The 13,611-nt window shown below is 44.9% G+C and overlaps 1 protein-coding gene across 6 annotated transcripts in view; it reads right to left on the bottom strand.

The window, feature by feature from the left end:
• NCALD (neurocalcin delta) overlaps positions 1-13,611 on the bottom strand; it is a 364,376-nt gene that overhangs the window by 184,331 nt on the left and 166,434 nt on the right. The window contains exon 1 of one of the 6 annotated variants that reach the window (XM_064476920.1): positions 10,454-10,537. The exons of the other annotated variants lie outside the window; for them this stretch is intronic. The gene's annotated coding sequence lies outside the window, so the exon portion shown is untranslated. Of the gene's footprint in view, positions 1-10,453; positions 10,538-13,611 lie in introns of those variants that run through there. 6 annotated transcript variants of the gene reach the window in all.

Raw genomic sequence — 13,611 nt, 5'->3', positions numbered from 1 at the left:
CTGGTAACAGATGCCTCCAGTGACGATCAATAGCCTTCCTTTTCCCCCTATTTCTTTTTCCTCCTCTTTCTTTCTTTCCTTTTTTGTTTGTCTGTTGCCATCTCTTTCATTTTCCTTGTCGCAGGCTCCTGTCATTTGTGGGGCCAGCAGGTCCCAGTCCCCATGCAGAGCACTTCACATACATTATCCCTTTACTTACATGCCAGCCCTAAAAAGGAGGCACTGTGGTTCTTATTTTACATAGGAGGGAACCGAGGCTGGGGAGCAGACAGCTGCAGCCATGGGTGTGAACTCCTATCTGTCACTCGCCACAGCCCAAGCCTCTTCTACTGAGAGCACATAGCATCTTTTTCTTGATAAACATTTGCCATGAGAGGATCCTTGCTGCACCCTACCTACCATTTGATCAGGAGGTTTCCAGAGTTCCTGCCTCTGGCACCCTGCACCACATCCTGCTTCCAGCTGCAGCTGGAAGCAGATGGAAGGGGAGCAGCCTGTAGCCAAGGAACGCAGGCAGCCTCTAGAAGCTGAAAATGGCAAGGAAACAGATCCTCCCCTCTGAGCCTCTGCAAGGACCTGGCCTTGCTGACACTTTGACTTTAGCCCACTGAACCTGATTTCAGACTTCAGACCTTCAAAACTGCAAGAGAATAAATTTGTGTGGCTTGAAGTCTCCAGGCTTGTGGTGTTTCGTTACAGCACCTATAGGAAACTGATACAACCACCTTTTCATTCTGCCACTTCTTTTCTACGCTCACCTTACCAGTACCCCTTTGCTCCCCTCCCCCAACCTACACACCACATCCAAATGAGGAGTTAGAAAGTAGCTCTCGCCGCATCAGCCCTGAACGACATGTCCTGGGGGTTGGAGACCTCAAGGCGCTAGAAATCCTGTACCAGGAGGACAAGAAACACTTGCACACAAGGGGTAGGATGCGCAGAGACAATCAGTGCAGGACGGCAGCAGGGGCTACAGGAAGCGAGTCAGGCGTCATGGGCATGTAGGTGATGGCTGAAGTCAAACCACAGTTTGGCCACATAAATGTATGCAGTGGCCTTGACAGAACCAGGCAGTGGGACACGGGGATTAGTTTGCAAATGGTAGGCCTGTCAGAGATCCACAGAAAGTTCATGAGAGAAAATGTGATCTGAAGTATCATTTTTACAAATTTTTCTTGAGCTGAAATGCAATCTCAGTTAGTTGATAAAGAGGATTATGTCTCATTCAGAGACAGGCCTCAAAGAAAGCTCCTGAGTTCTGGATTAGGCACAAGGATACAAAAATAGTCACCATTCCTCCCCTTCAGGAGATCACAGATAACTTCATTACACTGTGCTAGAGGTATGATCGTGGTGCCAACAAGGGCTACGGCGGCGGGGGGAGTGGGAGGAGGGGAGGGTGGTCCAGCACTAGGACTGAAAAAAGCCCTACTGGAGGGCGGAATAACTAAGATGGGTTTTGAGGGATGAAAAGGAGAGGGCAAGAAAGGGGAACATTTAAGGCAGAGGAAACAGCACAAAATCGTGGCTGTAGTTAAAGGAATATGAGTAGGCGAGGTCCCCCAGGAAGACTATGCATAATGAAGAGCCAGAGGGGCAAGGGCAGGACCCTGGGGAGGCAGAAGGACCAGAGCGGATGCAGAGGAGGAGAAGCCCACAGATCAGTCCAAAAGGGGAAAGAGGAGCAGGAGAGAAAAGGGAGCCGTGGAACTGGTGAGGGCAGAGAGCTGGGGGAGGCAGGGGTGAGGAAGCCAAGTGCTACAAGGACAAGCGGATGCCTGGAGGGAGCTTTCTCAGAGTGGGTTCCCTAGGTGATGAGAGAGAGCATCATGACACAGGGCTGAGAGGCAAAGGGGAGTAAAGAAGAGGCGGTCTCCAATGTCTTGGTTGAGACAGGAATGAGAATCATGCCTGCTTGTCAGGTTTTTAAACTTCAGAGACCAAAATAGGCTTTATAAGCTGCCGCTAAAAAGAAGAGATAAGATTTAAATACACAAGGAGAAGATAAGAATCAACTTGGCCCATCCTCCTGAGACTTAGGCAAAGCTAAAATAAGTGGGGCTCTCACCGCAAGAACAGTGGGGCAAGCTGGCTGGGGAGAAGGAAAACATTTTAAAAGTAAGAGACTACGTATTTAAAAAAAAAAACATGTCCAAGAAGTCTCAACTTAAAGATCCCAAGAAGAAACAAGGAGATATGGAAGCAGATGAACTAGAGAAATAAGCGGGAATAGTTAAAGACGGTTAAGACAAAGGAGTGGATTCTACATCAAAGAGAAAAAACTAATAATGAAACAAAAGGTTATGAAAACTACAAGGTAAAAATATTAAAATAGATAAAGAAGGAAAGCACATCTTAATTGATGAGATGCCTGGAATACAGATGAGTTTTAACAAGGCAGGCCTTTGTAAATCACCAAACCAGTGGTGAGCGTTAATAAATAGGCACTTAGTTCTGAAGAATTAAGACATAATGATAAAGTAGAGGATAGAAGAATATTCCAAAAACCCAGTTTCCACAGTCACTTTCAAATTTAGCAAACATTTCTTGAGGATCGACATAGGGGGACAGAGTTATATTTACATAATAGCATCACTTAATAAACAAAAGACAGAAAATTAAGTTTAACTATGATGTTAAAATGTTCTTTTCATGAAACCATGTGGTTCGATAACATCTTGATGGATCCAGCATAAAAGTAGAGTTTAAAATCCACAACAGAAAACAAGTGATTAAAATGGTAAAGAAAAATAAAGAACAAGAGGAAAGGAATGATTGATGGCATCAAATGCTGTTGAGAAGCCCAGCAGGATGAGCACTGAGAACTGATTGTCCAAGTTAGCAGCACGAAGGTCACTGGTGACCTTGACGACAGGCCTTGGTAGCTTTAATGTTACACGTATTTGGATAATATTGTGAAGATCAAAATTGTAGCAACAGGATGGGCAGGCAAATAATCCAGCTCAGCCTTGTCATTTCTAACTATTTCTTCATAGTAATTTCTTTGCTGAACAAGTAAAGAAATAATGGTAAAATGTGCAAGTGGCAATAAAAACATGCAACAAGTAATTGCATCCTGAAAATGTCTAAATAACAATAATGACCTACGGTACATCCTCAAGCCTGAAGCTGAAGTCAGATCGACTTGTGCTGAGCACATGCACACGCCCCCACAGACCCCCGGTGATTACCTGTGATCACCAGCGTCTGTCTGGCCTTGCCAAAGGGCTGGGTCATCTCTGTCTTCACTACTAGAAGTCAAGTGATAAACTCTTGCCTTGTCCTTATTCATTCAAAAGATGGAGTATTAACGTGCAAGCAATGACATTATTGTACACCTAGTTAAACCTGGTATCTACCAGGGGGTCTGACTGGGATGCCCATGTAGCACGAGAAAGCACGTTTTCATCATTAGAGAAGGCAAGCTTTATCTCTGTACCCTGAGGCCAGACAGAAAATTCTTCTGCAATTGCATGCCTGATCACTGACCGGCTGTTAATAATTGTTCAATGAATGAATGAAGGGCTAGGGGAGAGGAGTGCAGCCGAGGTGTAAATTATAAATGAGTATAAGCCAATGAAGGTCTTTCCCACAGGCTTGGTGATGATGGACAGCTATTTACCTGGACTCAGTGTTCCATATTTCAGTATTAGAGAGATCCAGTGGATTCAAAGGAAAGCACATCTTAACTGAGGAGATGTCTGAACTGCAGATCAGTTTTAACCAGACCCGCCTTTGTAAGTCACACAGAAGATAATCGCACACGAACCAGTGGCAGGCGTTACTAAGCAGATTGTCTCCCCAACCCTTTCAGTGACTTAGATAATGACTGTTTTTAACTAATTCTTTCTCTTTATTTGCAAATAGGAGTTTCTAAAAGCTTTAAGTAGCTTAACTTTTCTCCTCATCACCATTCTGGTTGACAGAAAAATTTGCTTAAGCGAATCCCTTCTTCTTCGTAGTTAAAAAAAAAAAAAAACAACTTCTGCTCAGCCCTGTCTGAGCAACTCCAAAGTCTGATTTAATTAATGACATTTTGTAATAATTACATTTAGTATATTTACCAACCTATAACATGACCGTCTCATTGCACTGACGAACCTGGCAGAGAGAAACCAACCTTGCAGAGTCCCTGCCATTCTCCAGGCAGTTTCCATTTGATAATGCCACTGGATTTTACTGATGCTGAAACTGAGATTCAGAAAAGTGAAATAACGACCTCATGATCAGACTGATAGTGACAGCGGCCGGTACAATCCCAGGTCAGTTTTACTTTAAAACCTGTGGGTACTTTCCTCATCGTACTGTAAAAATAAGATCCAATTCTCTGGGAGCCGACCCAGTGCATCGAAGAAGCTTTCAGGAGAGTGGTGGTCAGCATGCAATTATTGCTATTTTTTCATCTCTTAACATTCTTTTCAAGGCTGAAGTTGTGCTCTTTGAACACTTAACACACATCTTGGGCACAGCAGATTTTGTTTCATTTGTAATTTTGAGAGGAGTACCTGGAAGAATGTTCTGGACTCGGCACGTTGAGATGAATCTCAAATACTTTTAGAAAATTAATTATTAAGGCGGAGATCCGGGGAAAGTCAGTTGCCTTGGGTGGGTAGCAATAGGAGGGGACTGGGTTAGATATCAAGAAGAACTTCCTGCCGATAAGACAGGATAAGCGTTGAAATGAACCCAGGAAATTTAGTGACACGTCTGGATGGAAACGTATCACAATCAGTGATCCGTCATCTGTCAGAGGAAATGCGTTTGGAAGCAGAAGGATGATCCGTTTTAAATGACCTGACACGCCCTCATCAAATGTCGACACTAACCGTTAAACACAAACTGTGTCCTTCTGTGTGATGGTCAGTCAGGTGTGGCCACAAAAGGAGACATTAGAGAGGCTCCGGAAAACAAACATTTATTATAGTCTCTGGTCCTAGAAACAGGAGGGGCACAGGCCCTGTAGCGCCACCTGGGGAAGCCAGGGCGGTCGGAGGCAGGAAGCAGGAGTGAGGGGGAAGTCCAGGCCAGAGCCTTTACCGAGGTTTCCATGGGAAGGGCAGGGCAATGCAGAGTAACCAGTTTTAAGACTGGCTAGTTCGAATAATTCCCGCAGGCAGGGCTTTGGGCCATAGGGGTGGTCTCGTTGCATGGCAGCAGGCCCTGGGGTGATTGAGGGCAGAGAAAATACTGGCGTGGTGTGAATGTGCCAGATGGAGGAGGAGGAAAGGCTCTGGGCTGATTAGTTTTCACATCAGAAGTATGATCCCGCTGAGCGCTTTGCTATCTGAGAACTGGCTAACCGGGCGGGGCAACCTCTCCCCTGCCAGAAGGGTTTTAAGGTGTCAAAACGTCATAATGTACAGAAATCAAAAATATAAACCAAACACAAACATACTAAACAGCACTCGATGGTGAGCCCCAGCGTCTGTTCCACCTTCAGCGTGACAGCCTTTGTCTCCCACCGAGCCTGAGCAACCAGCAGTAGGCACAGCTGGTCTGGGGCAAACAGGACGATGAACACAGCTGCGAAGCCAACAGGCCATCCACACCCAGAAGGAGACAAGCTCTAGGTTTGGACAAGAGCTACTGTAAAGCATTACAATACACTGGATAAAATTCACGAACCCAGTTGGTCGGCTGCTGGATGGAAAACAGGGAAGAAAGCAGAAAGGTCTTTAAGTTAAAGGCACATCACACAGAACAGCCCAATCCCTACTGCTACAGAGAACACATTTGGATGGATCCCGAGGCTTCTGAACAGAGCCCACTTCCAACACTGTAATATATTTTAAGATAAAATATCACAAATCTTATTTACAGATGCTTAAAAGTGTTTTTTTAAGAAGAGGGGAAATACCAAATTTTCACCAACAAAAACAACACCTTTAAGATTTTAACCTACTCTCAAATAACAAATATAATAGAGCAATTTGATTAGATAAATTTCCCTCTGCAGTCTGGGTTATAATACACTTTAAACCTCAAAAGCAGTTTATGCTTCTCTTTTACTAGAAATCTAACATAACATTCATTCATTCCGTTATCCATACAAGCTAATGTTTATGATTATTCTGATGCATAACAAAAACTTCTGACTCAGACTGCAAAAATGACATCTGTGCATCCTTCCAGCTAATATGACAAGCAGATGCTCACACGGGGCATTTCATGGTGCACTTGTCATGTGCGTGCACCTGCACAGATATTTACAAGGGAGCAGGATGACAGGTTGACGCAGGGTGTTGACTGAAAGCACACTGTCAGCCGTAACTACAGCAGTTTCTGCAGTAAATCACTGTTTGATGTCACCCTTTTACAGTCATCAGTACATCACAAATACAAGTCAAATGGCTTCAAGTTAGAAAAGGATATATTTCTTTGTACTTAAGGGAAACCAAAAACAGGAAGTGATAAATCGTTATGTATTTTCTTTTTCTTTTATCCCATAAACATCTCAAGTCACAAGCTTGGGGAGGGAATGTACTCAGCCATCACCTGAATGAGTCATCTGTTGGACGAGGCTGCTTTTCACAGCAAACAATGCTTCATGGTGGTAGAATTCCACTTTGAGTCAAAGGTATGAAAGCTCCATTTGAAACCAGGCAAATGTTTTGCATAAAGGGGAGAGAAAAGGGGAGGCCCCAAGTCTCACTTAATATCATTCATTTCAAACATTGTATAGAGCTTACATATGGAACAGGGGAAGACCCATCTCGGCACTAGAATTCACGGTCTGATTCTGCACTTGCTAAATCACGTGAGCTGATGAGGGGAGGCAGGTGCACCCAAAACCAGAAGTCTTGGTTTTTTGGGGTTTTTTTTGAGCAGTTCCAGGTACCATTTTACTTTTAAATTTTTTTTTATTGAAGTATAGTCGGTTTACAATGTTGTGTTAATTTCTGGTTTACAGTATAGTGATTCAGTTATACATATATATATATTCTTTTTCATATTCTTTTTCATTATAGACCATTACAAGGTATCCCTGTGCTACACAGCAGGACCTTGTTGTTTATCTATTTTATGCATAGTAGTTAGTATCCTCAAATCCTGAACTGCCACTTATCCCTCCCCTCAGCCTTCCCCTCTGGTAACCATAAGTTTGTTTTCTACGTCTGTGAGTCTGTTTTTGCCAAAACCAGAAGTTTAAACCGATCTGCTTTAGACCTCTTATTGAACAAAGACCGTCACTAACAAGCTATCAGCATCAATCTTGGGGCCAAAAACCTTGCTGAGCTAAGATAGTTTTTTATTTTAACCAATCTCAAACATTTATTCATCACCTACTCATATCTATAAAAACCTCAAAGCCCAACACATAAGACAGAATCCAAACAATGACAATACAGTGTAAAAAACACTACTAGAGGTACAATCATCATACTATGGGAACACGGGGGATGGACAAGCTCTCCCTGGCATGTTGGAGAATAACAAGAAAATGTACCGTAACGACTACCATCATCATTTACTGAGGACTGACTTTGGGTCAGCCATAATTTCAGTGCTTTACAAGTCTTACCTAACTTATCCTTACAACTCAATGAGATAGAAAATAATAAAGTCCAACAGTCAGTCAAGGTTAACATGGATGGGGCATTGTTCTAAGAGCTTTTTCTTTAATGCATTCATTTAATCCTCACAACAAATCTGTACAGATCTTATCACTTCCATCTTACAGATGAAGAAACTGAGGCCCTGAGAGGCTCATTAACTTTCTCAAGGTCTGACAGCTGGTAGGTGGCTGAGCCAGCATTTGCAACCAGGCAATCTGGCACTGGTGAATAGACACTGAACCCCTGTAATATGCAACCTCACCCATTTACCAGCCCAGTTTACAAAGGAAGAAAGCAGGATCCCTGATAAGAGGCTGGACTAGATATAAGTGCAAGTAGCCTGACTGCAGAGCACTGTCTCATGGGAAGGGGCATTTGAGCAGAAACTTGAAAGAATTTCTCAGGGGTAGGAAAGGGTGCGTGCAGAGAACCAGCACCGTGGAGAGTTCTGACACTGAGAAACGGTCTGGAATGGACAGGTAGCTGGGTTGCCCCGCTGGTTCTGTTCTTGAACAGGGTGGCTCGGAAGAGACTCCACACGAGGGAGGAATAAGCACTCAAAGGGAGGAGCGCCCCGGCCACCAATCAAGGCTGCCATCCTGGAACTTCATTGACAAACAACTGCTGCCATTTTTCATAAATTCAACTTTCAACATAATCCAAAATGCTAGAAAACACTCATTTCCTATTTGCGGGAGGTTTTGCAGCGCTGATTATGGCTAAAAAGCATTACGCCCTGTCCCTCTTATCAGGAACCTCACTGACAGAATCACTCACTCTGTATGAAGACAAATGAATAGTTATTCTGATTAAGAAGCAGAACAACATCAGCTCATGAACCAGACTCTGAGCACAGCATCTGGGGCACAACAGCTGCCCTGGCTGATCCCGGAGCAGGGGAGGGGGCTGAAGCGGCCTCACACGGGAGGAGACACTAACACTAGGCACACTTGGTGAATCCAGCTGACAGACGCAGCTCATCCTGTGCTTGCAGATTCTGACAGTGAGCATTAGTGGTCCCTCCCAGCAGCCCAACGTTGATATTATTAGCCTTCATTCGGGAGGATGGTCACCTTGGCAGTGACGATGTACTAGACATGAAAGGTGGCTTCCAGTCAGACTGCTTCCTCTGAGGAATCTGCAACCCATAACGATTTTTGAGAGATTTTTCTATCACAGGCCATCCTGCTTTGCAGCTAATTGAAGCAGCGACAGGTGTGTGACCCAGGGACAGTCTTCACAGGCTGCCCTGTGAGCACCTCACCCAATACCAGAGGACAACACCATCAGTTTTCTCTGGAAGAGTTTAAATGCAAGACATATAAAGAATAGTAGACAGCAGAGTATCAGAGAAGCAGAAAGACAAACAGATGCAGTAAAGTGAAGTCAAGAAACATTGGGTGCCATAATAGATTGGAGTGGGAGTGGGCAGAATAAAGATGATCACAAGCAACCTCTCTCTATTTAAAGAGAGAATCACTTACCAAAAATAATGGCACACACTAGCTTCTCTCCTGTCCCCCACCCCCAGGTCCAACCCCTGCCTTCTGCACCCCGGGAGGCTGACTCTGCAGATCACATCACTGAGATCCCTTGCTTCCTGGCTTCCCGTTGGGCTGTGCTGACTGGAGGCTCAGCAGGAGGTCAAAAGGAAGGAGGAGAGAACGTGGGTATTTCTTCCTCTTGCCCTCCCTGCCTCACACTGTGCTTCTGACAGTGCCTGCATCCCTCCGCAAGCACTCCCCTGCCCATTTCCACGCCGCCAGGGCTCGCCAGCTCCAGCAGTCACCTTCAGGCCCCAGAGTGAGCTGGGCCTGGGGTGCTCCAGCAGCCTGCTGGTTCCCCCGTCCTGCCCACACCTCTATAAACAATCCCTTCGTTAAATTTTCTTTCAAATCCCAGGCTTGGAGCCTTTTCTTTCAGTGGGGGCTGAGGTGTGGGAACAACTGAGACACAACAAGTGAAATGCCTGTGGGACCATCAGGGCGAGGTCCATGCTCAGCGTGAGGTCTGCTGAGAGGCCTTCCTACCCTTCCTCACTCCTCTGACGGGAAACCTTTCCACCCGAGGTCAGCTGAGCGGGACTCTCTGGAGAGCCTCAGTGATCCAGGGAGTTGCCCACGAGCCTTCCTATTGTGACGTTCACTCAGCCAGAGATGTTCTACACGAGCATCTGAGCCTTTACTATGTGCCAGGCATCACGCTAGGCTCTGGGAATCAAGTGGCAAACAGAACAGACAGTCTTTGTCCTCATGAACCTTACAATGGTGGAGGGTGGGCGAGGCAGGGGTTAAAGCAGGGAACAGAGCAGATTGCAAACAAAGAGTCACATAAATAAGTGTATAATTACAAGCCATGACAAGTGATTCAAAGGAACATGAGAAGAAGTTAACAGAGTAACAGAGATCTCACTGAGAACGTCAACTCTGTAATGACGGCAGCAGCCACTGCTGGCCCCTGGCCACTGTGGGTGGTCGACCAAACTATCCCCGTGTGGATGAAGAGGTTGATAAAAAGGAAACTAAAGCGCAGGGACTGTGGAGAAGAACGTGAGCTAAGCACGTTTACGTAAAAATGCCCGAGCTGACACCATGAAGCCGGCACCTCCATCAGTGCATCTACTGCTGCCGCTGAAAACAGATGCTGGTGGGTTTTGATGTGGAGGACAAGTTCTATGATGGCCAAGGTTAGTCCACTGCCTTCAATCCCTGCTTGCAAAGCTGCCCATCTCCAGAGAACCTGTCTCCGAGGAGGCAACAATTTTACTGTTTGAAGAGGTGTGAACAGAGGCCAAAGGGTATGGCAGCCACTTCCTTCGTTCAGTTTGGAAAAAAGGTTCATTCTCCTTTTTCTAAGGGCACAAAGCACTTAGAAACACCCTCTATAACCCCTCCTACCTCATCCACTGTTGTCTCCTCAGCACCTCTGATCCACACCCGCCTAGAGGTACGAGTGACCGAGGTAATAGGGCATCAGAATTTCTGGAAAAGAGAGGATCAAAGTCTTCTTTTCATTTTCATTTATTCCCCAATGTCTTGAATACTAGTAGCAAAGATATATCTCCAGTTTACCTTCTTACACGGTGATCCATTAAGGACAAAAGAGCATTGAATTCTGGAGGGGTCTTATTTTGGGAATGGGGCAATTTGTAACCTATGATGCTTTATACAATATTCACTTAATATTTAATAAATAGTTACTGAGTTCCCATTATGTGCCAGTGATCATGCTGGTCTCAGGGGATGCAGTTTATGAGCTAGACCTACATGGTCCTTGCCCTTAAGAGATATCTAGTATAGGCAGAGAGACAGACAATTAAACAAACAATAGCAATACATTGCTGCAAGCATTAGGTAGGATATATGTATAAGGCATTTTAAAAAGACTAGTAAAGTCAAAGAAGGCTTCCCAGACAACATTCTCAGTTTAATACCTGAAGAATGAAAAGGAGCTGGACAGAAAAGTGTAGAAGAACGGAGGCTGTGCAAAAGCACTGAGGTGCAAAGGCACTGAGGTGCACACGAGGTGGGCAGAGATGCTGAAAGACCTTCACTATGGCTATAGAAAATGACATAAGAAAAAAAGAGATGGAACTGAGGCTGAAACTGTAGGACCTGACCAGGTAACAATCAATCTTGGAAACCAAGTTAAGAATGCTGGCCTTTATCTTGTGATCATCAGGAGTCCTTTGAAGAGTTCTAAGCTGGAAAATATATGATTATGTTTTAGAAAGATCATATCAACTGTAATGTGAGTTAAGTGCTGGAGGACTGCAAAACTGAAGACAAGGAGACTATTAAGGGAAGATGTTTAGAGAGGTCTGGTTGGACACAGAATGGAAGTCTTTAGCAGACAGATGGAAATTAAAGCCATGGATACATAGTGACTGTTCAGGGAGAGGGTAGTAAGTGAGATAAAAATAGAGCCTAAGAGAGAACCCTGAGAACGTTTAGTGGCCACCAGAGGAAGAAGAGCCCAGAAAGGAATGGCTAGAGCGAGTAGGAAGTGTGCCTGGAGGCCACTCCCCACCGAGCGCCATGCAGCCCACCCTGCCGACTCTGGAGCCAGGCTGCCTGGGGGCAGGTCCTGGCTCCACTAGTAAATGACATGATCTTCAGCAACTTAACTTCTCTGGGCTTCCATTTCTCCTATTTTAAAATGGTGATAATACTACCTACAGAATCCACTTTATAGGGTTGATCTGAGGGTTAGATGATTTGCTATGTATTAAGTGCTTAGAGCAGGGCATGGCGTTTACCAGTGCCCACCAGGTGTTCTCATTAACTGTGCCTTACAGTGAACAATCTGCAGAGTTCACTCAGCTGGCTAGGACTAACGTGTTCCAAGTAATGGAAGGTACATAAAAATGGATTTCTTTTACCTACCCACCTTGTATAAACTACTTATGTTCATAACTATCCCCCAATAAAACTTGCATTTGAATAGAACTTCTATTCAACAACGAGCTTTCATTGTCTCCTTTCATTGTTCCAACAACTCTATAAGCAAGGAGACTATTTTTCTCATCTAAAAAATCAAGAAAATTGCCCAAGGTCATAATGAAAGAAGCAGAATCAGGGCTGGCACCCAGTTGTCTGACTCAGGGATCACTAATTGTCACGGATCAGTCTCCTTTCTCCCCTTGCTTGGAAATGCATTCGAAGGCCCCTGTCCCAACAGCACTCCAAAATATCTCCATTTGGTTTCCAGATGATTCTGACCTGTAATAACTTTTTCTGCTGCACACACCCAGTGCTGTTAGAGAGGCTGTGGGTCAAACAATTTAGGATGTAAGTGTTACTGTCACTGCAGCACTCCTGTCAGTCTTCCCATCCGTCAGATGGGAAGCTCTAGTGGTCAACCAGCATTTGGAAAATATGAAAGAGCTGATCAAACTATGAGTTATAGAGGATCTTTTCCACCCCCATTATTTCCAATGAAAAGGATGAAGGCAGTCAGAAGAAGAATGAAGGCGGTAAGCTGTGACACCACCTGCCAGAACCTGTCCCCTCTACAGGGATTCACTGTTCCCCTCAGAGCCTCTCAAGAGTCCTGTGCGGCCAGCAGAGCAGGGTGGCTGGCCCCATTTTACAGGTGGGGAAACTGAGTTCCAGACAGGTCTGGTATTTGTATTCTTTTGCATTTCATCTTGGTATAAGAAAGTCCAGCTTCTTATTATGTGTTATGCATGTGTGTGTGTGGTCAACTCAATGATTCTCATGCCTCAGATTCAGATAAAAAATAATGATGTTATATAGTTAAGGACACTAAAGAGGTAGACAATTTTTTAAAAAGTATTTGTGTTTATGGACACAACATTCAGTCAGAAAGGGTTATTCTGCAACCGACACTGTGTTCCAACAACGAGCCAGACTGAGAAGTGAGTCACCACCCCATCAGGCATTTCATCAAAGTTCTGCTACTTGGCTGTCTCCGGGCAACAAAGGGCTCTGAGCGGCACGTCATTAAAGCCAGAGTAGCTGGAGAGGGAATGAAGGCTGATCATTAAGGTGTCAAGAAGAAGCCAGGTGGCAATGATGATGGATTGAAAACATGCATTTAGCCTTACTCTCTCCCCGAACCCTGTCGAAACGGCAGTAAAAGGATTTTATTACAGACATAAACCTACAAGGACAAAGAGATGTGAAAAGAGACAAAAACAAAGAAATTCTGGAAGCCAGGAAGCAGATGGGCAAGCGGTAGCTGACTTAACAAACCTGAAAATGTGAATCCTAAGGCAGTAGGGGGAAAAACAAGAAGCAACCAGAAGCACATCACATGACCCCCAATGGCTCAGGAATTGGCAGGACCAGGGGTTTCTGCAGGAAGGGGTTCATGCTGGGGCTAATAGCAAGAGGATTCACTGAAAGTCCCCTTAAAAGACTGTCAGATGTGTAGACGTCCCTCCTGTGCAGCAGGAGAGCTAGAGCAGATCTCACTATTTCCTTGATTCTTCGTCCCTCCCTCTGCCACGTGGTTTTGCAGTTGCTACCACTAGAAAGAGGGCACGCATCTCTGCCTCACTGATGTTGTGTTTGGCCAATGGACTGTGGGC

Source organism: Camelus dromedarius, chromosome 20 (genome assembly GCF_036321535.1).
Source record: "Camelus dromedarius isolate mCamDro1 chromosome 20, mCamDro1.pat, whole genome shotgun sequence".
Lineage (NCBI taxonomy): Eukaryota > Metazoa > Chordata > Mammalia > Artiodactyla > Camelidae > Camelus > Camelus dromedarius.
This window is presented reverse-complemented; position numbering and strand designations above follow the sequence as displayed.